At 37.5% G+C, this 24,469-nt stretch overlaps 1 long non-coding RNA gene across 1 annotated transcript in view; it reads left to right on the top strand.

Annotated features, from left to right (window-relative positions):
- Positions 1 to 613: 613 nt before the first annotated feature.
- Positions 614 to 24,469, top strand: part of LOC110344083 (uncharacterized) — a 65,604-nt gene continuing 41,748 nt past the window's right edge. Inside the window, exon 1 of the long non-coding RNA XR_002386370.2 lies at positions 614 to 18,323. This is a non-coding gene — a long non-coding RNA (uncharacterized LOC110344083). The remainder of the gene's footprint in view (positions 18,324 to 24,469) is intronic.

Genomic DNA, 24,469 nt, shown 5'->3' with positions numbered 1-24,469 from the left:
CAGTCCTAGTTCTTTGAGGTATCTCTGTACTGATTTCCACAGTGATTGTACCAGTCTACACTTCCACCAGCAGTGGAGTAGGGTTCCTCTTTCCCCACAGCCCTGCCAGCATTTGTTATTGGTTGACTTCATGATAGCAGCCATTCTGTCTGGGGTGAGGTAGAATGACAGCGTTGTTTTCATTTGCATCTCTCAAATAACCAGTGATGTTGAACATTTTTTCATATGTTTATTTGCTATTTCTACTTCTTTGTCTGAGAAAGGTCTGTTCATTTCAGATACCCATTTTGGACTGGGTCTTTAAATTTGGGAGGTTTGATTTTTTTAAATTTCTTTATAGATTCTAGATAGTAGACCTTTGTCTGAGGAAGAGCAGGTGAAAATTTTTTCCCATATTGTGGGTTGTCTCTTCACACAGTTGGTGATTTCTCTTACTGTGCAGAAACTTTTTAATAAGAAGAGATTCCATGTGTTGATTGTTTGTGCTAGTTAACAGGCAACTGAGGTTTTGTTCATAAAATATTTTCCTACAATAATATCTTTAAGAGTTCTACCTAACTGGTTCCACCACTCCTAGCCCAAAGGAAGGAGCTTCTGGGCCACCCTTCCACCCTTCCACCACTCCCAGTGCAGAGAAAGGGGCTTCTGGGCCACCATTGCACTGCTCCCAGCCCAGAGGTAGGGGCTTCCAGGCCGCCATTCCAACACTCCCAGCCCAGAGGAAGGTGCTTCTCGGCTGCCCTTACACTGCTGCTAGCAGAGAGGAAGGGGCTTTCAGGCTGCTCTTCCACCACTCCTAGCAGAGGAAGGGGCTTCCCAGATGCAGTTCCACCACTCCCAGCCCAGAGGAAGGGGCTTCTGGCCCACCCTTCCACCACTGCCAGCCCAGAGGAGGTGAGCCGCATTGGCCCAATAGAATCCCTCCCCTCCGTGGAAATGAGAAGACACATAAACAAGGCTCAAAATCAAACTTCAGATCACCTACAGCAACCCCAAGGGAAATGAGATGGAACCCTCTGATACTCAAACATATGGACTCCCTCAACTGGCAACAAAAGGGGACCTGGAAAAAATAAAATCAGAAATAATTTCTCAGATAACAGCAGAGATTGTGTCCATAGCACAAGACATGATTAATAAATCTAGAGAAGACACAGATAAAAAAATGGAGGACCTGAGGAACATGATGGAATACCAATATAGGAAAAAAATGGAATCCATAAAACACATACAAAGAGATTTTGAGGAGATGAAAAACTCCATTGAAAGTCTACACAGCAGAATGAGCCAGTGTGAGCACAGAATTTCAGATATACAAGATAAGATTGCATTTAGTGATGAGGAAAAGAAAAATTGCTTCAAAATCATAAGGGAAAAATCAATCCAGCAGCTGTTAGACAGTGCAAAGAAGAATAACATAAGACTGATCAGAGTCAACTAAGAAACAGGAGAGAGTACAGATGACATAAAAAAACTGTTCACAGAAGTAATGGCAGAAAACTTCCCAAGCAGGGGAAAAACTTGATATACAGATAAGTGAGGAATATAGGACTTCAAATAGCCTTGATCAAAAAAAATCTACACTTAGGCATATAATTTTTAAGACCCCAGAAACCCAACAGAAGAACAAAGTTCTACCAGCAATAGAGAAAAGAAACAAATCATATACAAAGGAAATTCCATCACAATCACAGCAGAACTCTCAATGAAAACACTCAAGGCAAGAAAAGCTTGGAGTGAAGTATTTCAAGCCCTAAAGGAAAACAGCGTCCAACCCAGATTGATGTACCCTGCAAAAACTATCTTTCAAAATTGATGGAGAAATAAGATACTTTCATGACAAAGAGCACCTGAGGAAATTTATGAGTACCAAACCAGCACTCCAAAAAATTTTAGGCAAAATCCTAGGAAAAGACAATGAGGATCACAACCCCAGGAAGCCAAGCAGAATGAATCCACCGGGAATGACAAGAAATTAAAAGCAAAGGGGGAGAATCCAACAAAAACAAAAAGTCATGACAAGGACAATTCAATACATATCAGATATAGGTGGAGGGGGTGAGGGAGGGCTAGGAATGGGGAAAAAATTAGAAGCAAGATGCATTATGTAAAGGTACAATTCCCAATGAGAAATGTAATTGTGTTGTAGTCCTAAAATGTACCAATAAAAGAATTTAAGAAAAAAAAATTCATATCAGTTATAACCAACCATGTTAATGGTCTCAACTCACCAGTCAAAAGAAATAGACTGGGAGAATGGGTCAAGAAGCAAGATCCAACAACATGCTGCATAGAACAAACACATTTAATTCAAAAAGAAATTCAAACACTGAAAGTTAAAGGGTGGAAAACAATACTCCATGTGACAGGAACCCAAAAAAGAGCAGAACTAGTTATCCTCTTTGCAGATCAAGTGGATTTCAAACCCACACTGATTAACAGAGACAAAGAAGAACACTACATCCTTATAAAGGGAACAATCCAACTGAAGAGATGACAATCATAAATATCTATGCACCAAACTCTAGTGCACCCAACTATATAAAACAAATACAGACATAAAAAGTCATATATGCACTAATACAATAGTAATGGGGGACCTCAATACCCCACTGTCACAAATAGATAGATGAACTAGACAAAAAATAAGTCATGAAACACTAGAACTCAATCGAACTGTTGAACAAATGAATTTAAGATATGTTTACAGTGGTCCATGCCACAAAATCAAAATACACATTCTTTTCAGATGCACATGGGTTGTTCTCCAAAATAGACCACATACTCACTCATAGAACATATTTAAGTAAGTGCAAAAGAATTGAAGTTATTCCCTGTATATTATCAGATCATAGTGCGATGAAATTGGAGATCAATAGCAAAAGAAACCACAAAAACTTCATAAACACCTGGAAATTGAACAACACACTTTACCTATTATACCTATTATAGTCCTTATTTACACTTTCAGTTTCTCACACCAGAGAAACTGTTCGGTATTTACACAAGTGTGTCCTATTTATTTCCCTTAAGAGTATTGCCTCAATATACATCCATTTAGCTATAAATGTCTCTAATTTCTCATTTTTTATAGCTGAGTAGTCCTCCATTTTAATAGATAATGTGAAACAGGAAGAAAAGTGGCAAAGGGGAAGGGGAAGTGGGAGGGGTAGGGGAAAGGAAAGAAGGGAATGGAATTAATATGAGAAAATGAAAAAAAGGAAACAAAGTCTTTGTAAATAGGGAGGGATGGAGGGATTGAAGGGCAGGCAGGGAAAGGGGGAAAAATAAGAACCAAGAGAGATTATGTAAAGGGGCAAATTTCCAATGATGAATGTCATTATATTGTATACCTAAAGTGTACCAATAAAATAATATTAAAAAAAAGTTCTACCTAATCTCTGTTCCACCCAGTTGAGTGTTTCTCTTTTAATGTTTAGATCTTTCATCCATTTCTATTTTAGTTTAGTGCATGGTGAGAGATATAGGTCTAGTTTTAATCTTTGGCAAGTTGAAACCCAATTTTTCCAGCAAGATTTATTAAAGAGGCATTCTTTCCTCCAGTGTGGGTGTTTGGCTCCTTTGTCGAAGCAGAGGTGGCTGAGTGTGACTGGAGTTGTTTCTGTATCTTCTAATCTGTTGCACTGGTCTCCAGGTCTGTTTCTTTGCCAGTACTATGCTGTTTTTATCACAGTAGCTTTGTAGTATAGTTTCAAGTTGGGGGTTGTGATACCCCCTGCCATATCTCTGTTGCCTAGAATTTCTTTTGCTATTCAATTTCTCTTATTTTTCCAAATGAATGTTTGGATTGTTTTCTCAAGGTCCAGGAAGAATGCTGCTGGGATGTCAACTGGGATTGCATTGAATCTATATAACAGTTTTGAAAGTATGGCCATTTTCATTATGTTGATTCTTCATACCCAGGAGGAGGGATGTCTTTCCATTTCCTGATATCTTCTTCAATCTCTCTTTTAAGAGTGCTATAATTTTCAGAGATGAGGTCTTTGATTTCTTTGGTTAGGTTGATTACTAGGTATTTCATTTTTTTTGGAAGCTATTGTGAAAGGAATTGTTTGCTCTATTTCTCTCAGTCTATTTTTCATAAAGATGGAAGCTATTGATTTTTGTGTTTTGCCCTTGTATCCAGCTACTTTAATGTATTTGGTTATTAAGTGTAGAAGCCTTTTGGTGGAGCTCTTGGGGTCTTGTATATAGAGTATCATGTCATCTGCAAATAATGACAATTTGACTTCTTCATTTCCTGTTTATTTCTTCTATAATTCCTTTTATTTCTTTCTACTTTCTAATTGTCATGGCTAATGTTTCCCAAACTATATTGAACAGGAGTGGTGATAGTGGACATCCATGTCTTGTTCCTGATTTTAGTGTGAAGGATTTCAATTTTTGACTATTTAGTATGATATTGGCTGTTGGTTTTTCATAGATGGCTTTTAACAGTTTGAGGTAGAGACTATCTATTCCAATTTTTTGTATGGCTTTTATCATAAATGCATGTTGGATTTTGTCAAATGCTTTTTCTGCATCTATGGAGATAATCATATGGTTTTTGTTCTTGGCTCTATTGATATAGTGTATTACATTGATTGATTTGCATATGTTGAACCATCCCTGCATCCCTAGGTTGAATCTCACTTGGTCAGGGTGTATGATATTTTTGATGACCTTCTGCATTCTATTTGCCAGTATCTTATTAAGGATTTTCGAACCTATGTTCATTAGTGAGATTGGCCTGTAGTTCACTTTTTCAGTTGAGTCTTTCTCTGCTTTGGGGATCAAGGTGATGCTTGCTTCCAGGAATGAATTTGGGAATATTGCTTCCCTTTCAATTTCATCGAAGAGTTTAAACAGCAGTGGCAGTAGTTCCTCTCTAAATGTCTTGTAGAATTCAGTAGTGAAGCCATCAGGACCTGGGCTTTTCTTAGTTCATAAGTTTTTAATTATGTTTTCAATTTCATTCGTTGATATTGGGTTATTTAGAATTTTTAGGTCTTCTTCGTTCAACTTTGGTAATTCATATGTATCTAGGAATCTGTCCATCTCTGCTATGTTTTTCATCTTATTGGCATAAAGGTTCTGGAAGTAGGTATTGATGTTCCTCTGGATTTCTGCAGGGTCTGTTGTAATTTCACCCTTTTCATTCCTAATTGCATGTATTTGGGCCATTTCTTTCCTTTTTCTGATAAGGTTGCCTAAAGGTTTGTCGATTTTGTTTATTCTTTCGAAGAACCATCTCTTGGCTTAATTGATTTTTTGTATCACGCTCTTAGTCTCCATTGCATTGATTTCTGCTCTAATCTTTATAATTTCCTCCCTTGTATGAGCTTTGGGTTTGTTCTGCTCTTCTTTTTCTAGAAGCTTGAGGTTCAGCATCAGGTTGTTAAATTGGGCTCACTCTGTTTTCCTAATACATGTAATTCGCTGCTATGAATTTCCCTTGTAAGACTGCTTCCATTGTGTTCCATAGATTCCTATATGTTTTATTGTCATTGTCATTTAATTGAAGGAATTGACTGATTTCTTCTTTAATTTCCTCTGTGACCCACTGGTTATTCAGAAGTGTGTTGTTCAATTTCCAGGTGTTTATGAAGTTTTTGTGTTTCTTTTGCTATTGATCTCCAATTTCATTGCACTATGATCTGATAATATACAGGGGATTGCTTCAATTCTTTTGCACTTACCTAAACATGTTCTATGTGAGAGTATGTGGTCTATTTTGGAGAATAACCCCTGTGCTACTGAAAAGAATGTGCATTTTGATTTTGTGGGGTGAAACACTCTGTAAACATCTGCTCAGTTCATTTGTTCAAGAGTTTGAGTGAGTTCTAGTATTTTGTTGCTTGTTTTTTGTGTAGTTGATCTATCTATTTGTGACAGTGGGGTATTGAGGTCCCCCACTTCTATTGTATTAGTGCTTATTTGATTTTTCATGTCCATTAGTATATGTTTTACATAGTTGGGTGCACTAGAGTTTGGTGCATAGATATTTATTATTGTCATCTCTTCCTCTTGGATTGTTCTCTTTACAAGGATGTAATGTCTTCTTTGTCTCTCTTAATCCATGTGGGGTTTGAAATCCACTTGGTCTGCACAGAGGGTAGCTATTCCTGCTTTTTTTCAGGTTCATGTATCATGGAATATTGTTTTCAACTGTTTAACTTTCAGTCTTTGAGTTTCTTTTTGAATTAAGTATGTTCCTCGTATGCAGCATATTGGTGGATCTTGCTGCTTGACCCATTCTGCCAGTGTGTTTCTTTTGACTGGTGAGTTGAGACCATTAACATTGATGGTTATAACTGATATGTATTGAGTTATCATTGTCATGAATTTTTGTTTTTGTTGGATTCTCCACCTTTGCTTTTAATATCTTGTTGTGCCTGGTGGATTCATTCTGCTTGGCTTCCTGGGGTTGTGATCCTCATTGTCTTTTCCTAGGCTTTTGTCTAAAATTTTTTGGAGTGCTGGTTTGATATTCATGAATTTCCTCAGATGCTCTTTGTCATGAAATTATCTTATTTCTCCATCAATTTTGAAATATAGTTTTGCAGGGTACATCAGTCTAGGTTGGAGAATTTTTTCCTCTAGGGCTTGAAATACATCACTCCAACCTCTTCTTGCCTTGAGCGTTTGCATTGAGAAGTCTGCTGTGATTCTGATGGGCTTTCCTTTGTATGTGATTTCTTTCTTTTCTCTAACTGGTTGTAGAATTTTGTTCTTCTGTTGTGTTTCTGGAATCTTAACAATTATATGCCTATGTGTAGATATTTTTTGATCAAGGCTAGTTTGAGTCCTATATGTCTCGCTTATCTGTATGTCAAGTTCTTTTCCCCTGATTGGGAAGTTTTCTGCCATCACTTTTGTGAACAGCTTTTTTTAATGTCATCTGTACTCTCTCTTGTTTCTTTATTGACTTCAATCAGTCTTATGTTATTCTTTTTTGCATTGTCTAGCAGCTGCTGGATTGATTTCTTGTGGTCCCTTACAATTTTAAAGAAATTTTTTTTCTGCTCCCTAATTGAAATCTTATCTTCTATATCTGAAATTCTGTCTTCACATTGGCTCATTCTACTGCATAGACTTTCCTTGGAGTTTTTAATCTCCTGGAAATCTGTTTGCATCTGTTTTATGGATTACATTTTTTTCCTATGTTATTATTCCAGCATGTTCGTCAGGTCCTCTATTTTTTTAATTTGTGTTTTCTCTAGATTTATTAATTATGCCTTGCACTATGGGCACAATATCTGCTGTTATCTGAGAAATTATTTCTGATTTCATTTTTTCCAGATCCTCTTTCGTTGCTAGTTCAGGGAGTGCAGGTGGTTGAGTATAAGAGTGTTCCATCTCATTTCCCTTTGGGGTTGCCATAGGTGATCTGGAAGTCTGGTTCTGAGGCTTGTTTACATGTCTTCTCATTTTTGTCAGGGGTCGGGGGTTGCTGCTGGTGCCCCCATGGCTCACCTCCTCTGGTCTGGGAGCTGCAGCATGCATATCTGGAGGCTCTTCTGTGCTAGGAGATGTGACATGCTTACATGGAAGCCTCCTCTGGGCTCAGAGCTGTAGCACACTGACCCAGAAGCCTCCTCTGTGCTGGGAACTGTGGCACTCCTACCCAGAAGCCTCCTCTGCATTGGGAGCTGCAATACGCGTACCCAGAAGCCACCTTTGGTCTGAGAGTTGTGGCACACTGACCCAGAAGCCTCCTCTGCACTGGAAGTTGTGGCATGCTGGACCTGGAAGCCTCCTCTGCACTGGGATATGTATGTGCTATCACTTCTGTGAACAGTTTTTTTACATCATTTGTATTTTCTCCTGCTTTTTGTGGACTCTTATCAATCTTATGTTATTGTTCTTTGCATCATCTAGGAGCTGCTGGATTGATTTCTCACGGTTCCTTCCTCTTTTTTTTTTTGTACTGGGGATCAAACTTGGGACCTTGTGCTTGCAAAGCATGGGGTGGAACCACTGAGCTAAATCTCCAGCCTTCTTAACTATTTTTAAGAGCTCTCTCTTTTCATGGTCACTAATCGCAATTCTATCTTCTGTATCTGATATTCTATCTTCACATTTGCTCATTCTGCTGCAAAAACTTTCAATGGAGTTTTTAATCTCTTGGATATCTGTTTGAATCTGTTTCACAGAGTCCATTTCTTTCCTATGTTGGCTGTTCATGGTTTCTGTTTCTTTCCTATGCTGGGCATTAATGGCTTCCATCATGGTCCTGAGCTCATCATTTTTTTTAATCTGTTTCTGTTCTAGAGTCTCTAATCATGTCTTTCATTCTCCTCACCATCTCTGTAGGTTTTGGGAAATTATTTCTGTTTTGAATTTTTCTAGAGCCTTGTTCTTCTTTTTACTTCCTGTGCTATGGGTTCAGGGTGTCCAGGTGGTTGATTATCAGATTTTTCCACCTAGTTTCCCCAAGAATTTGACTTTGGTGAGCTGGAAGTCTGGGTTTGCACATTGCTTAGGTTTCTTCTCATTTCTTTCTCATTTTTGTTGTTGGTACTGTTTTTGGTTTAATTCCTGGGTTGATACTTCAATATTTCTTATTGTAAGTATCTTTGTTGCTTATATTTAGAACCCTAATGGAATGATTGCTTCTCAGAAGTGTCTTCCAGATATACCTGGCTTTAGGTTTTGAATCTCTAATGACTCTTAGGCAATCTCATTTTCAGTATACCAGGAAGGACAAATGATTAGATCATTCACAATACCTTAGCCCAAGTGATACAATCGGCAACAACAATAGCATCAAGCACCGCCACTTTTCCTTTTCAATGCTTAAAGAAAAGAGCCATCAACCCAGAATTCCATAACCAATGAAAATAACTTGGAGCAATAAGGGATAAACTGAGACATTCTCATGTGAAGAAAAATGAAAAATAACTTTCTGCAGATCCACCATGAAGTGGTGGCTAAATGAAATTCTGTAAGCCAACAGGATATGATAAAAGAACAAACTTTGGAACATCAGGAAGGTATACAGAACAATAGAAAGAATAAAACTATGGGTAAATACAATAGACCTTTTAGTTTTTTAAAATTATATTTGTTGGCTTAAGCAAAAATTGTAACAACATTGTCTGACATTGAAAATTTTTTAGGACAACCATATTAAACTGAAAAGTGTAAAGGAATGCAGAGGGGGGTAAGATTTATATACAGTGCTTCAAACTGGTAAAATTTCTCTGTGATAAGATGTAATGCCTTAACTACTAGAAATGTTGTATAAAAGGGACATACATAAAAACACTATAAGTAAAAATGAAAATCAAGAAAATATTCAAATAACTCTTGAATACAGCAAAAAGAAATGAGAACAGAAACAAAAATATGAAACAAAATTAAAAATAAAATGATATATAAAATCCCTGACTAATTATATTCCAAGGTCATTATGCTGATTAAAAGAAAAAGCCTATATCAGAATCTCACATGCTATATCATTCCATATATATAACTTTCTCAAAATGTAAAATTATATTGATGGGAGAAAATTAGGGGTTTGGGAAGGTGGGGTAAGTACAGCAGGCAGTGTTAAGATCACTGTGATGATGGAATACTTATGGAACTTGACTACATGATGGATACAGGAGTCTACACATGGGATAAAATACCATAGCTCTATACACTCATCAACATCACTCTCCTGGATTTGTTGTTGTTTTGTTTTTTGTTTTATTTTTGAGACAGAATCTTGCTATGTATCCTGGGCTGGCCTTGAATTCATTGTGATCTTCTTGCCTCAGCCTAGTGTGTATTGAAATTACAGGTGTGCACCACCATGTCTGACTCACTCTCCTGTTTTGATATTTTATTATAGTTACATTGTATATAATCATTGAGGAAGACTGGATGCAGGGTTCTGGGGACTCCTCTGTTCTATCTTTAAAGCTTCCTGTGAAAGTATAATTACTATATAAGAATTAAAAGTTTAAAAAATAAAATGATATTTCAAAATTTATAAAGTGAATATACACCCTGTTGAATGATAAGGAGGATAAATAAGGGTCTGGTTTAATATAAATAAAGCCAGGACAACTTGACAGAGAAGGCAACATTTGCACTGAAACTTAAAGAATGCGTAGAAATTTTCAGGCAAACCAAAGGTGACCAGGACATCTCAGGTGTATGGAATCAATGTACCCAAAGGAAAATGGGGGTTAGGAGTAGAGCACATTTGGAGACTGGTGAGCGCCTCATTATGAACAGGTTATGTGGCATCAGTGGGAGAGCAACAGCAGGTCTAATGAGCTGACATTTCATCAAATATAAACTACATTACTATGATTTCATGGTAGAACTTTGAAAAGAAAAAGAACTTTTGTATGTCTGATGCCACTGACCTTCAATTATTCTTGATTATGCCTGTGTGGTCAAGATTAAAAGAGGAAAGAGGACAAAAGAGGCCAAGCAGAAATGGAGATGAGATGGAAGTGGATTTTAAATGTTTATTAAATGACAAAGGAGGCATCACTTTAAAAAAATGGAACTATATTATAGCATTGATCTATGAGGTGGAAAATATCTGCAGTGTTCAGCTGGGAAGTTGGCTATGCACAGAATGCAGTATTACGGGATTTGTTAGAGTTTTCTACCAAGGAGACAATATGTTGTAGAATTTCCTAAACTTTGAATATGTTGCTATCAGAAATTCAATACTAATCCTCAAGTTTTCTTGTAGTTCAGGTCCTACTCAAAAGAATAGAAGAACTGACTTGTATCTATGGGAAAACAATGAGGCCATTATTTGTTAGGGTGGGTCAAATATTTCATTAATTCACTTACCCATTCACTTATCAAATATTGAGCAATCATTATGTTGGAGAGACTCTTCTAAACACAGGGACCTTTCAAAGCTTAAAAGCAATGAAAGAAATTTGCCACATAAGAATTTCAAAATGTTTTCATGTAAAAATAATCAACAAAATACAAATATTCAATAAAAATATCAAAGACAAGTGTTTAATATCTTTAAAATACAATGAGTTCATAAATTTTCAAATGAAATATTGGCATAAAACTAAAATACAGAGATGAAATATAGATTAATGACATATGAAGTACTATTCATCCTATTAAACAGAGAAACAAAAATTTAAATAAAATATTTTAACTATTAAAAAAATAAGAATTTGTCATGAAGAAATTAAAAAGTGCATATATATAATTTTATCTATTTTATCTATATAATTTTATCTATTAAAACAATTCCAAAGAGGTGGTGATAAAATAAGGAATGGTACATTTATAAATTAAACTATTATGTAGACATTGAAAACCAATGTTTTTCTGTGACTATATCTACCATGTGGGGTAGAATCCTTTGGAACTAGCTTGCAAGACAAGTTTGGAGACTTGTGTCAGAGATGCTTTGAAATGCTGTAAACAGAGTCTGTTGGGTGATTCTGGTTGGAGCTCAGAAGAACTGAATGCTGAGAGGAATGTAATTATTAAAGTTAGTCTCAGGAGGTTTCAGACAGGAATGAGGACTCCACTGGAAATTGGACTAGGCCTGTGTATGTTACTCTCTTGTAAAAAAAAATTGTCCACATTTTGTCCATGTCCTAAGACTTTGAGTGAGGCTGAATTTTAAAACAGCAGACTCCTGATCTGGTGGAGATTTCAAGGTACTCCAATATTCAGGCCATGGCATAGGTAATGCTAGCTGCTTTCAGTCAGATTTGTAGCAAAATTAGAAGCAAAAAGCTGAGCAGAAATGTTTGAAAAACTTAAATTTTGGTCTGCATGGATAAGCTGTGACCAAAGGAGTTCTGGTTGCTGAAAAGATTAGCACCATTAAAAGGAAACCTAGTACTATACTTTGAATAGGGACAAAAAAATGCCAAGACATCTCAGGAATCAGTAAGACCCCATCCATCACAAGCTTCATGGTGCCCACATGTCCACCCTTCATTTGAGAAGAAAGACCCTTGACCCTCTGCTTGATAAAAAGCACCTAGAGAACTAGTTTTCTGGAATCCATTTCACTGTTCAGCTATCCAGGTACTCAGAGGCCTTAGTAGCCAAGGTGCAAGGGGAGTTAGCTACTGGTCAAGCTGGAGGCAGACATTGGCACCATCTGTTTTTATAGGCATGCAGAATGCAAGAGTTGTGGTGTCATGGAGGCGTCTACCTAGATTGCAGGAGAGGGATTGCAAGGCCAGGCAAGCACCCCTGACAGGGCAGTGCATGAAGCTATGGAAATGAAGCCAAAGGTGCAGTGAGACCCCAGGAAGTTTGGGATAGCAAGAATCTGAAACATCTGCCAAGAAAAGCTGCAGATTGTGAGTGGAGTCAGCCCAAGTGAAAAGCCATGTGGGCTGTACCCACCAAGGCCATAGGGTGGGGCTGTTCAAGCACTCACGTTTCACAACTGTATGTCCTGGATGCCAGGCAAAAAGCTCCAGGAGTTAATGTTTGCCCTGCTGGGTTTTGGTCTTGTTTTGGTTGGATTCTTTTCTATTCTCCTATTCCTCCCTTTTGGAGTGGGAATGTTTACCCTGTACCATTGTATCTTGGGATAATGTGACTTGCTTTTTAATTATTACAGGGGTTCCAGTTAAGAATCTGGCTTGAGTCCAGAGGACACTTGGGACTTGGACTTTTGAGCATTACTGGAACTGTTGAGATTTTGGGGGAAGGATTATTGCATTTTGGGTTGTATGCAAAATAGTTGTATCATGTTAGGTAAAATTATTAATTTGTTGTGTTTAGGACATATCAAGTTTGAGTATGAAGTTAAAAAGGGGTGAGATGTGATAGTTAAGCTTAAATATCAAATTGATGGCTTGGAGTTACCTAGGGGATTAGTAAAGCACATTTCTGGGTGCTCATGGAGGTATGATTTGGGGAACTGTATCTGTTCGCTGGCCCCTGACTCCCTGACACATTCTCCTCTTCTCTTCCTCTTTACTAGGAATTGAGCAGCTTTATTCTTCCATGCTTTTCTATTATTTTTCTGCCTTGAGCAAGTCTACCATGGCCCAACCCCTCCCTCTGAAACTGTGAGCCAAAATAGACCTCTCTTCCTTTAAAGGAAAGAAGAAAAACAAAAAGAAAATAACATTTCCAAACCTACATGATAAAATGCTTGAACTACAAATAATGAACTAAAAGAATTCAGAACACATGTGTATCTGGATCATTTGTAAAATAAACTTAGGTATTTTTTATTTTGTGTTTTTATTTCCTGCATTTTCTAAATCTTCCACAGTAAACCTAGTTTTGTAATTATCATAGGAATTATAAATTTCATATATTTAATTATATTGCAGTTCCATTTGGAATTATATATAAAATAATTTTTCTATTATCATATTTCAGTAATTGAATACAATGTGTTATTCATAAAAATTAACTAGTCATTTTTGTTTATTTCTTTGTCATCCATCTTCCCAACAGAAGATGTCAGTCTCCTGCATTTGTAGTGTAGTTTTATCCAGCAGAACTTTCTGACACGGATACTTTCTTTTTCTGTACTAACAGTATGGTAGCTACTAGCCACATTCAGCAATTCAGTACTTGAAATATGCCTAGTGAAACTGAAGAACTGAATTTTTAACTTTCTTTTGGCATTACTGGGGATTGAACCCAGAACCATTGCACTGAGTTACATCTTCCACCCTTTTTGGATTTTTTAAATGTTTTGAAATTTTGAGATAAGGTCTCAGCTTCTAAATTGATTTATTTAATTTTAATTAATTTAAATGTAAGTTTCTCTGGCCATATCCTATATTGGACATTGTAAATCAGAGCCTAGAATGGTGTCAAGCAAAGCTACTAAACAAACACAGGTATTGTGTTTGGATAGGTGCGATATTACATGATTTGACATCATTTGCTGACACTAGAATAAGAACAAAGGTAAAATGTGGCATTATCTGACATATAATATTAATATTAAAATAAGTTTTGGAAATTGCTGGCCTAAGAACCAAAATTAAATGGAAAATGGTGACTCTGATGATAGTAAAATTAATACTTATTAGTGTGCTCAAGGGCACTGTAAGTGTGAATTCAGTTAATTCTCTCAAACCCAAGAGATAAGTGACATATTTTCTCCTCACTTTACACATAAGGAAATCTGAGCACAGAGAGATAAGGTACTTTACTCAGGGACCTCCCAACTAATGGAGCCAGTGTTCAAATACAGGTAATCTGGGCTCATCTGACTCTTAGTCTCTGTGCTATAATATCTAGATGAGCACATAAGACTGAGCTTTAATGTTAAAGCTATAGGTTTAACTTCATTATGGACTGAGATGGATTTAGGTAAATTTTTCTAAATTGGACTTTGTAATGGTCTGAATGTTAGTGTCCTCCAGCCCCAATTCATACATTGAATCCCTAATCACCAATGTGATGTTATATGGGGCTTTAGGGAGCTCAATAGATCATGAGGTAGAGATTTTGTCAGAGATTAGTCAAGATTTTGTAGAGATTAGTGTCTTTACAAGAAAAGACAGGAAAGCACTTGCTTACTGTGTTTATACTATTCAAGGGAGCCAGGAAGGAACCTTCATCAGAGCCCAACCATGTTGTTCCTCTGATCTCTGACTTCCCACCCTCCAAAGCTGTGAGAAAAACAGTGTACCCTTGACTTACGAACTCAATTGGTTCTCAATGGCTGGTTGAGAACTCAAGTTGGTTGTAAGTCAAGACAGCTAAGATCTGGATGTTTACCTGAGTACACACTATAGATAACAAGAGGCAGATAAATCTTCCATTAACCTAATTAACCCAGATTGTTGTTCATATGTCAGGCCCGTCATAACTTGAAGGTCCACTGTACTGTAATTTCTGTTGTTTAAGCCACTCCGTGGTACCCTGTTAAAGCAGCCTGAGCAAAGACAAGGTTCATATATTGGAGCACGGTGAATATAATGCAGTGTTTTTGTTTAATTTCAATGTAAACACATGAAATTCATCCAATAGGTATTCACAGGATAAAACCAAGTGTCAGATCCTGTCTTAGGTTCTGAGGCAACAAATATAAAAATACTTACCTCTAGGAGTTCAGAAACCAGTAAAAGAAAGATACTGTATGTGTTATGGTTTGCACAAATGCCCTCCAAACCTCAGGTGTGGCCAATGTGATAGAGGCGAGGACTCAAGAGTTGATTAGAGTATGAAGACTCTTTCCTGCTGTGGGGAATTAAGGCCCGTATAAAAGAGGATTCACAGAGTGTTGGGCTAACTCTTGCCCTTTGTCCTGTGAGGATACAGCATCAGCAAGGCTAGTCTTGGAAACACACGATTGAGTCTGCTGTTGCCTTGATCATGGATTTGTAAGCCAGAACGTTGAGAAAATAAATGTGTTTTTTATAAATCACTTGGTTTCAGATATTTTTGTCAAAGCAACACAGGCTAAATAATATGTAAAATGGGATATCAGAATGTAATAGGTACGAATACAAAACTAGTGTTTTGGAGTCCAGGGTAGGAATATGTTCATGCATTTGTGGTAAGACCTGACACTGAGGGAGGGGTTCTGCTTTACACCCCATTTTCTGCTCTGTATTTCACCTTTGCCTTCAATCATGCTGAAAGGCATCCTGGGTTTGTGGCAAAAGCTTGAAGACTTCTGTTTGATCAATGTCTGTCATTTATTAGCTGATGACATGGGAGAGAATTGTTTCAAGGTTTACATAATGAGTTCAAATCCAGCCCAGGGGATCTCATGGGTCTTTCATGAAAGTCCAAATAAGATCTTGCCCGTGACAGACTAGTAAAAGCAAAGCACTATGCCAATGCCAGGGACTTCTGATTTGTTAATCTATATCATCTAAGGGGGAGGGAGCAAGCTTTTATCATGAAGACCCGGGGTGACTAAATGGCAGACCATGCATAAATAATAAATGGAGTAGTCTCCGTGGAACGTGTCTAGACTTCAGAGAAATATCTGATCTTTCAGCCCAAAGGATCTCATTTGCAAAATGTACTGTCAGTGAGGGCACTAGAACAAGAGGTGTAGTGTTACAGAAGTTTGGCTGGGAGGTGAAAGATGAAGGGTGGCAGCTCAGTGTGGAAGGGTGGTGTCTGGCAGGGTACACAGGTATCAGGTGTAGATCTGAGATGGATATCACTATTAGTAGATCACAAGAGGGAGAAAATCAGGGTCCAGGAACATTTAAAAAAAAGTCTGACAGCTGTGAATTAAAGCTCATCAATATGTATAAAAAATAACATTTATGGGAAACAGAGATTATAACTTAGTGTTAGATAGCTTGCCTAGCATGCATGAGATCCTGGGTTCCATGTCTAGTACTGAAAATAAGTAAAATTGTAAAATGTTTCACAGCTTTCAAAGTACAGTGGATCTGCAAGTTATGACTAGACTGGCCTCACTTCCGAACAACTTGGATTAATTACTTTAATGGAAGATTAACCTCTTGTTAGCTATAGCATGTAGCAGATAAACATTCAGATCTCAGCTGTACTGACTTACAACAACCCTGAGGTACAACCAGACCTCAAGGACTGATTGAGTTCATAAGTCAAGGTTCCACTGTATATTGTCCTCATGACTCCATTGCCTTCTAAACACTCCACCTGTGAGTGCATGTGGTTTTGGGAAATAATTTTGATCCAAACCTAACAGCTGGATAATGACTGACTATATTGAGAGGAAAGTGAAATTGCAATTTAGCAGGAGGAGAGTCCAGGCTGGCAATTAGAACAATTTATTATTCTCTTAATTCATATTTAGCACTTATTCAAGATTTTTGGAGAATTAAACAGGAATACAAATGTAGCAGTGTGGCTTTACTTTGTGACCGTGGAGGATTTCAGCCGCCTGGAGGATTTCAGGCAAGGAGGTGATTGTGTGGCCTTTCTAGAGGCAGGCTCAGTCTCTGGTAGCAACTGTTTGTGATGCCTGGGGGCTGCCTTCTTCCTCAGCAGTCCTCTGAGAATTTTCCTTAAAACAGAGTTCCAGAGGCAGCCCTGGGGAACCACACATCTCTTGAAATCTTCCTATTAAAGATGGCTTTTGCCTAAAGCTCTGTCTTATAAAAAGCAAGGGAAGGTACTGTAGAGGCAATTACCCAAGTGATTCAAGCAAGAGAAATGAATTTGGTCTTCATTACCTAACTTTTCAGGCCAAAGGCTCTCGGAGCAGTTTTATTTCACAAAATTTAATTTCACAGAATTTTATTTTACACAATTTTAATTGTGCATAGAATCAACAGGGGACCTTGTTAAAATGTAGATCCTAATTTATAGCTGTGTGTGGACATGAGGATTCTGCATTTCTAACAGGATTCCAGGTGAGGCTGGACGTGTCTGCTATATGGTGAGCAGCAAGGTTTTAGAACATCACTTACCAGTAGAATTGCCCCAATTCTACACTTACTGTCTTTGTAGCAGAAGGTTAAAAAATTTAGAATTCACTGATATTACTTGGGGAACTTGAAAAAGCAAATTTTGATTTGTTGGACTTGTGTGGGGCCTGGAATTTGCTTTCTGACCAGCACCTTGCTGTTTTCAAGGGCAGTAAAGGAAGCACGGTGATGGCCCCAGATGATCCAGAAATACTCAGGATGGCTATTCATGGCCTTTGGAACTACATAAGAAGTCCTAGCTAGTGAGAGTTTTCTTTAACAGGAAAAGCAGCATGAAGTTCAACTTAAAAATGTAAGCCTATAAATTCAGCAAAATAAGATAAAGCTCACATGGGCTTCTGCATTGTTGGGCAGAGAAAATGGGTCTCAAATTTCTTCTGATTATAGCCTGTGAAATTTCATTCTGAAGTCGTGAGATATGACAGAAATAGGAGCAAGCTGAAGGTGATAATTACAGGCACCTGAGACCCCAGAAAAAGGACATTTACAGCAGCCCCTGGAGGGCCTAATATTGCAGCAAGAAGTTGGAGGACTCATGTAGCACTAGAGCCAAAACAGAGTTGCATTTTTTGTTTTCAGAAATGGTTTCTATGGAAACCCACTAGCAAGATCTCTGAGTTTTTGCAGTCAGAGATCATTTTGAGAGATGTGGTTTTTGGTGACGAACTGGCTGGCTATAAAGAAGCAACATAAAAGTGAATAAAATTGACTATCTTTGCTTAGATGCCCACTTGGGGAAGATAACAATGACAGGGTTCCAGCTGCCTATAATGAATTACAAGTGGATAATTAGTGATGGCTGCTTGTTATCAGTGAAAGCTTACAAAGTTCACCATTGCTGGTATAGGGGACGGAGGAGGAAACCAAGATGGAGCCGAGGGCTGAGTCAGGAACATTCCAGTCCTAGTGTCTTGGAAAGGGGTCTGAGGAGTTCCCCAAAGATCACCAACTCACCCTCAGGTATGTCAGTGAGAGGCATGGAGAGATTTTATTACACAAAATAAGAATACACACTCAGAGAAAATACAGCATGAATACTCAAGGGAAAGGCATGTTATGGTGGTGTGGGGATGGGGGTAGGTAAGTGTTATTAGAGATGGGTGAGATTTTGCCTAAAATGTTCTTTGAATTGTTTCTTCATCTTAAAATCAGGTTTCTGGCCTGTATTGACTAGGTTAACTTATGGACTTTTTGTACTGTATCTTGAAGGGATTTAGGTATAATGGGCATAGAAGAAAAAAACAGACAAACCTACGGAGCAAAGACAAGCTTGAGGAGTGGAGATATGGAGCACAGATAGGGATGATCTTGGGCAACTTTGTGTCCTGTGTTGCAAGTTTTTTTTTTTTCTTTTTGTACTTCAGTTGAACTCAGAGCCTTCACACTGAACTCCCCTCCCACCAACTCCCCTTTTTGAGACAAGGTCTAAGTGGCAAGGTTCCAGGCTGGGCTTGAATTTACAATCCTACCTCAACCTCCGAGTGCTGGAATTACAGGCATGTGCCACCACGCCCAGCTCTAGTTTTCTTAAAAGTACAATTTAAAAATTATGATTTTCCTTTTCTTCTTTCTACCTTGTCTTTACTTCTTCTATCCTACGTCACTGACACAGTCACTAAATGGCTTTGACATCTTGTACCATCATTTAACTCCACTGGATCTTCGTGTCCTTCATGATATACTAGGATGTCATTAAGCTAGACTAAAAATAAGTCCCATCTAACTGGGGAATTCTGTTTTCATGACTGCAGCAATTTTTTCCTTCTCACCAGTGCTAAAAGAACTAAGGACAGCTGGGGAGAACTCCTAAATACTCACTAAAGAACTCATTAATGTATGTGTCACAGTTGTGTGTGTAGGTTTAATTATCTACTTCTCATAATTTCATTATGGCAAAGTTCTTTGTTGTGAAATGCCTGATACTTGAGAATGTTGCCTTTTGTTTTCTATTCTTCCTAATTCAGTCATCACCTCAGACTATATCTGATCTAAAGCATTAAAGAGACAGATTTAAAACAGATTGATAAAGCTTGGCTTTTAATCTCCAATAGATTTTTGTGCCTTATTTGGAATATTCATATAATTCTATTTTTCCGCAATACATGCTAGTAGAATATTTTCTGTATCTTTCAATTCCAGTGCTTGAAAGTTGGATTACGAAATATAGTAAATTTGATTCCCTTAGGAGATGAAGCTTAAGTTTCAGCCAAAATCTCATTTTCTTTGTGAAGATCACCTGGGTGTCCCTAAATTATAACAAATTAATCCTTTCTTCTTTGACCCTACTCATCATTTCTCTTTCCTTCATTATCCTTTCTAGGTGTAAGTGAACAATCTTGAGTAATATACGATCCAAATTTATACCAAATGCTGGCCCAGTATTTAAAATCAAATGTGACATAGTAAGAATATATATTTGGTCTCTGCCCTTGGTTCCTGGCAAAGAGCTTTTAAAATCCTTGTAACTTCCCAAGTGACAGGAGTGGAAGGAGTGTCTTGTTATTTATGACAAGTCCTTTCAGCCTGGGTTTATGCTTGTGAGCCCTGCCCTCCAGGTGGGGACTCTTGCAGAGAAACCACCCATGTGATTCAGAGGATTGGAACTTTGTGCCCCACATACCAACTTCTTGGGAGAAGGGCTGGAGATAGTGATTTAATTATGCTGATGTAATGGAACCTCCATGAAATTCTACATGAAGGGGTCCAGAGAGCTTCTGGCTTGTGAACACAACCACATGCCAGGGAGGTGGCATAACCCCCATCTCTGGGGACAACTCTTGGGCTCAAGACCTTTCTAGACCTTGCCCTCTTTACCTCTTCAGCTGCTTATTTATTTGTTCTTATTATAATAAACTGGTAATTGTACATAAAGTGTTTCTGTGAGCTGCTGTAGCATGTTATTGAAACTGAGGAGGGTGTTATGTGAACCCCAATAAGTAGCCAAGACCGACAGGAAGTATGAGGAATCGCAGAACTCACTTTTGCCATAGGTATCTGAAGTGGGGGAATGTGTTGTGGGACTGAGCCCTTAATCTGTGGGGTCTGCCCTGCCTCCATTTGGTTAGAGACAAAATAAAACTACATTGTAAGACATGCAGTTGGTATCTGCAGAGAACTGGAGAATTGTCTCTTTTTGGGATAAGCACAACCATGGTGTCAGTGTTATGATTTTAGAGGAACAGTTTTTCCTTTAAAGGAAATTTGCAACCACAAGAGGACTTGGTAGGGAATCTCTGAGGTGGACTAAATAAGTTTAATCAAAAAATGAATTTCTTAGTTTAAAAACTTTGGGAGAAAAAACTGGGCAAGTAGAAAGGAGAAATATTTTCTAAACCGTGGCCCTGGGGAGCCTACACAGATGCAAAAGTCTGAGTCTGGCTCTGACACCACTAACTCTGAAGTTAAGGAGCTTATTAACTTTCCTGATTTCCAGTTTCCTCAACTCTCAGATGGAGATGATAATACTGAGTACCTAGGGTGGATAAAATTACCTGACACAGTGTGTGTAAAATTCAGCAGAGGTTGGTTTGAGCTCCTGGTTCAATGTATGTTGACAGTGATGAAAATAATATTGGAGGAAAGCATCATTTGGGGGAGTAGGACTCAATTTACTGCCAGTTGGGATGAGTCCTGGAGATGAATTCTAGGGCCAAATCCAGCCAGAAGTGAAGACTAACTGGGGAATTAAGGATCATGGGGTAGTTTCTGAAGATAACTGTTTTCAGATACTTTCAACCCACTACTCTTTGGGTCTGTCATTTGTCTGAAAGCCATGAAGTCTGAAAATTGCTGCCTGATGCATAAATTATTATGCTTTAAAACACACACTGAACAGAGGAGATCTTACTCGATACACGGGAATAAAAGAATAATTTGCAGTGTTTCTTTCTCTAAGGTATAAACTATTATTTTGAGACATGTAATTATTGAAATTATAATTGGCTATTGGCAGGTAGAAAATTAGAAGCTGAGAAATGAATTATAAATGAATGGAAACCCTGTGGATAATTTTTGTTCTTCTAAGTAGTTTGTGCTACTTAGTGGCCTTCAGAGAAACAAATCAATAACTGTTATTTAAAGCTTCCCTCCAGTTTCCAGTGTGTTAGGAGCATTTTCTCTATCTGTGATCCTGTAATTTCATCAATGTGGTATCATTAGCACTGCACAGTTAGCAATTAACCTTTATCCAACAGGCTCAGTTATAGCTTCAGGAAAGAACTGTCAGTCACAAGGAATATGCTCAGATTTCAGTGGTAAAGCTAGTTCTATTTAAGATAGATGAAACAGCTGTTCAAATTATAGTTAGAGCTAGAGTAAGTATTGATTTGCAAGAACCAATTTCCTGTTTTTAAGGCAATCTAAGAAACCCAGGGGCTGTCCATATTTGTCGTTTTTAATCTCAGTGAGAAGGAAAGTGCTTTCTGATAGGGACACCATAACATTCTGGCTTCTTGTGGAGCTCATTAATGACTGCTCTCTTTTAGATACCAAAATATTCATTACTATTCCGCTAGTGATACTGTTGTGTTTATAAGGTGCTTTTACACAGTTACTTCAAATGACCCTCACAACAATGGTTGAGAATAATAATAATCGTGTCCTTTATTCAGATTGGAAACTAAAGCTCACAGAGGTAAAGTTCTGCCCACAGCCATTAAGTAACACAGAGCCTGGCTCATTTTTACTCATCATGAATTCTTTGGAGCAAAAATTTATCTGTATATCCTTGCTCTATAGCTACCAGTAAATTTTTGGATGACGTTGGAAGTTGCCTACCTGGTCCTCAGTTTTCTCAATGATATACTCAGCTGTAATAACAGGGAGTTGTTTCAATGGATTGCATCAGTGGACTTCATCCAAATATGAGGTCTATAATTCCAGGCACCCTCAAATTATCTCTGTATCTTAGTAAGAGTATTTTAGTATTAATTATTGATAAATTATATCATAATGTCCTAGTCATTGTCCTGTAGTATATTTTGCTGGAGTAATAATGATTTTTAGTAATATGAGTACACCATACAGCATTTGTCTAATAATAAATCTTTGCAAAGAGTATTTTGAATCCTTTTCTTTAAAATAGTATCCACAATTTACAGATTATACTTGTAATAATATTAATCACTATTTTTCCCTCAAGCTCTAAAAATTTGTTTTTGACAAATGTTTGACATGGATTGTAAGTACCTGGAATGATTTAAATAGTCAAAACAAAATAATTAAGAGATGGATAGATTTGCTCTTCCTCTAGGAAGTAGGAATTTATCCCCCCCGCCTTCGGTATCGGGGATCAGACTCAGGACCTTGCACAGGTGTGGCACCACTGAGCTGAATCTCTGGCCCCATCCATGTTTTTAATATTTATGTGAATTGGCTGGTATATAAAATGCCATTAGTGAAGGAGAAAAAGATTACGGAGACTTTGGTCTTAAAACAAATCTACATATTAGATGAAAATTTTCCAAGTAGAAGAATTACCCATTTAAATTAGTCATGGATAGAATATAGAAAAACATAAGGTTTTGTTGATAACATTTTGTTAAATATAGATACAGAACATTAAAATAGAATACAATCCAGTTGAGAAACAAGTGAGTTTCATTTATTCAGAAAAATACTTTGCAAGGAAAAAAAAAAAAAACCAAAGAAGTAAACTGAAAATACCCAGAGAATGCTGCTTGGCTTGTCCAGCTCTTCCAAAAAAGATTTCCACAGAAACTCCCCCTTCATCACACTGAAAGTGAACTCTAAGGGGAGTTACATTATATTCTGTGGCATGTTCTCACAAATCATGAGATTTGAAAGTTTAAACACAAGGAAAATTTCAACCATACTGATTGGTGCGCTTTATTTTTAAATAAGGGGAAATTTTTGCATCAGGACTTTCCTTGACTCATTTTTTAAAAATTCCACAACACTTCTGTTGCAGATTTTAATAATGATACATACATGTAGACTAATAATTCCCTTTTTTCCTACAGTGGATATGCTGCCATTATTTTCCCTTGTTTTTCACATCCATCAGTGTGTTGAATTATAGTGATCAAGGTTATTAGTGGTGGATGTGAAGTCCTTCTAAAAGCAAATGCAAGAAATGCTTACAATAAACAATTATTATAGATTTAAGAAATGTAAGGGTTCTTATAAACATACACAACCTATACATTACAAACAGATATGACTGTGAATAAGAAATTATTATTTATAAAAATCTCTGCATGATATCAATAAAGCCATTAAAAATAAAACTACTCAGGTTGAACTAAGGGTGAAGAACCTAGGAAACCCCCTCCCCTTCTTTCCTGGTGGAATACGCTGAGCTGCTGCCACAGTCTGAAAAGCAGTAATGTAGCCCATGTCTTTCCCCCTCATGCATAGGGACACTAACGTTTAAGTACCCAAGTCATAGTTACCCAGTCACCCACCTGAGAGATGGATTTAAATCTGCTCCCCAAAGCCCTGTGATCAGTTGTTAGCAAACTCTTTCCCTAGAAATATTCAGAGTTCTGCTTTTTAATTACAGTTGTGCTACTTACTGACTTGGGACTGCAAGCTGAAACAAGACAGTTGATTTCTTTGAATTGCTGCTATCTTGCTCTAAAACAGAAATGATGGGAAATATTTTAAAAGGGCAATGGAAGGACCAATCTTGTTCAGAACATTTTCAACCCTATAAAAATGACTTCAGTCAAAACCCTCCAGAAATCACCAAAAGGCTTTACTATAGAAAGTCAAATGGTATAGATACACTAAGAGAAACTTCAAAGAAAGCAACACTTTGACACACCCACTGTCCTCTAGGGCAACTATGCCAGCATATTCCTTTAGTACAGAATGGGATACCAAACACTTGCAGGAGAATAGTGTATGTTTAACTACTGTAGAGCTTTACTAAGCTTCCTACAGAAGCACATCTATCAACAGAGAAATGGGGGCATATCTTCATGCCTCTCCCTCTACCTTCAATTCAGTGTGTAATTTCACATGGCTGGTGGCAAACACAAAAATTAGAGCCTCCTAATTTATATATACATGCATAACACAATTTCACACTTTTATTGAAAAATGTGAGTCGGTTTGGATAGAAAATATGTACCCATTGAACA

Source organism: Heterocephalus glaber, unplaced genomic scaffold (assembly GCF_053883595.1).
Source record: "Heterocephalus glaber isolate CG9 unplaced genomic scaffold, H.glaber_assembly_v1.0 deba00001461, whole genome shotgun sequence".
Taxonomy (NCBI): Eukaryota; Metazoa; Chordata; class Mammalia; order Rodentia; family Bathyergidae; genus Heterocephalus; species Heterocephalus glaber.
The sequence above is the reverse complement of the archived record's forward strand: the minus strand, read 5'-3'. Positions and strand labels throughout refer to the sequence as shown.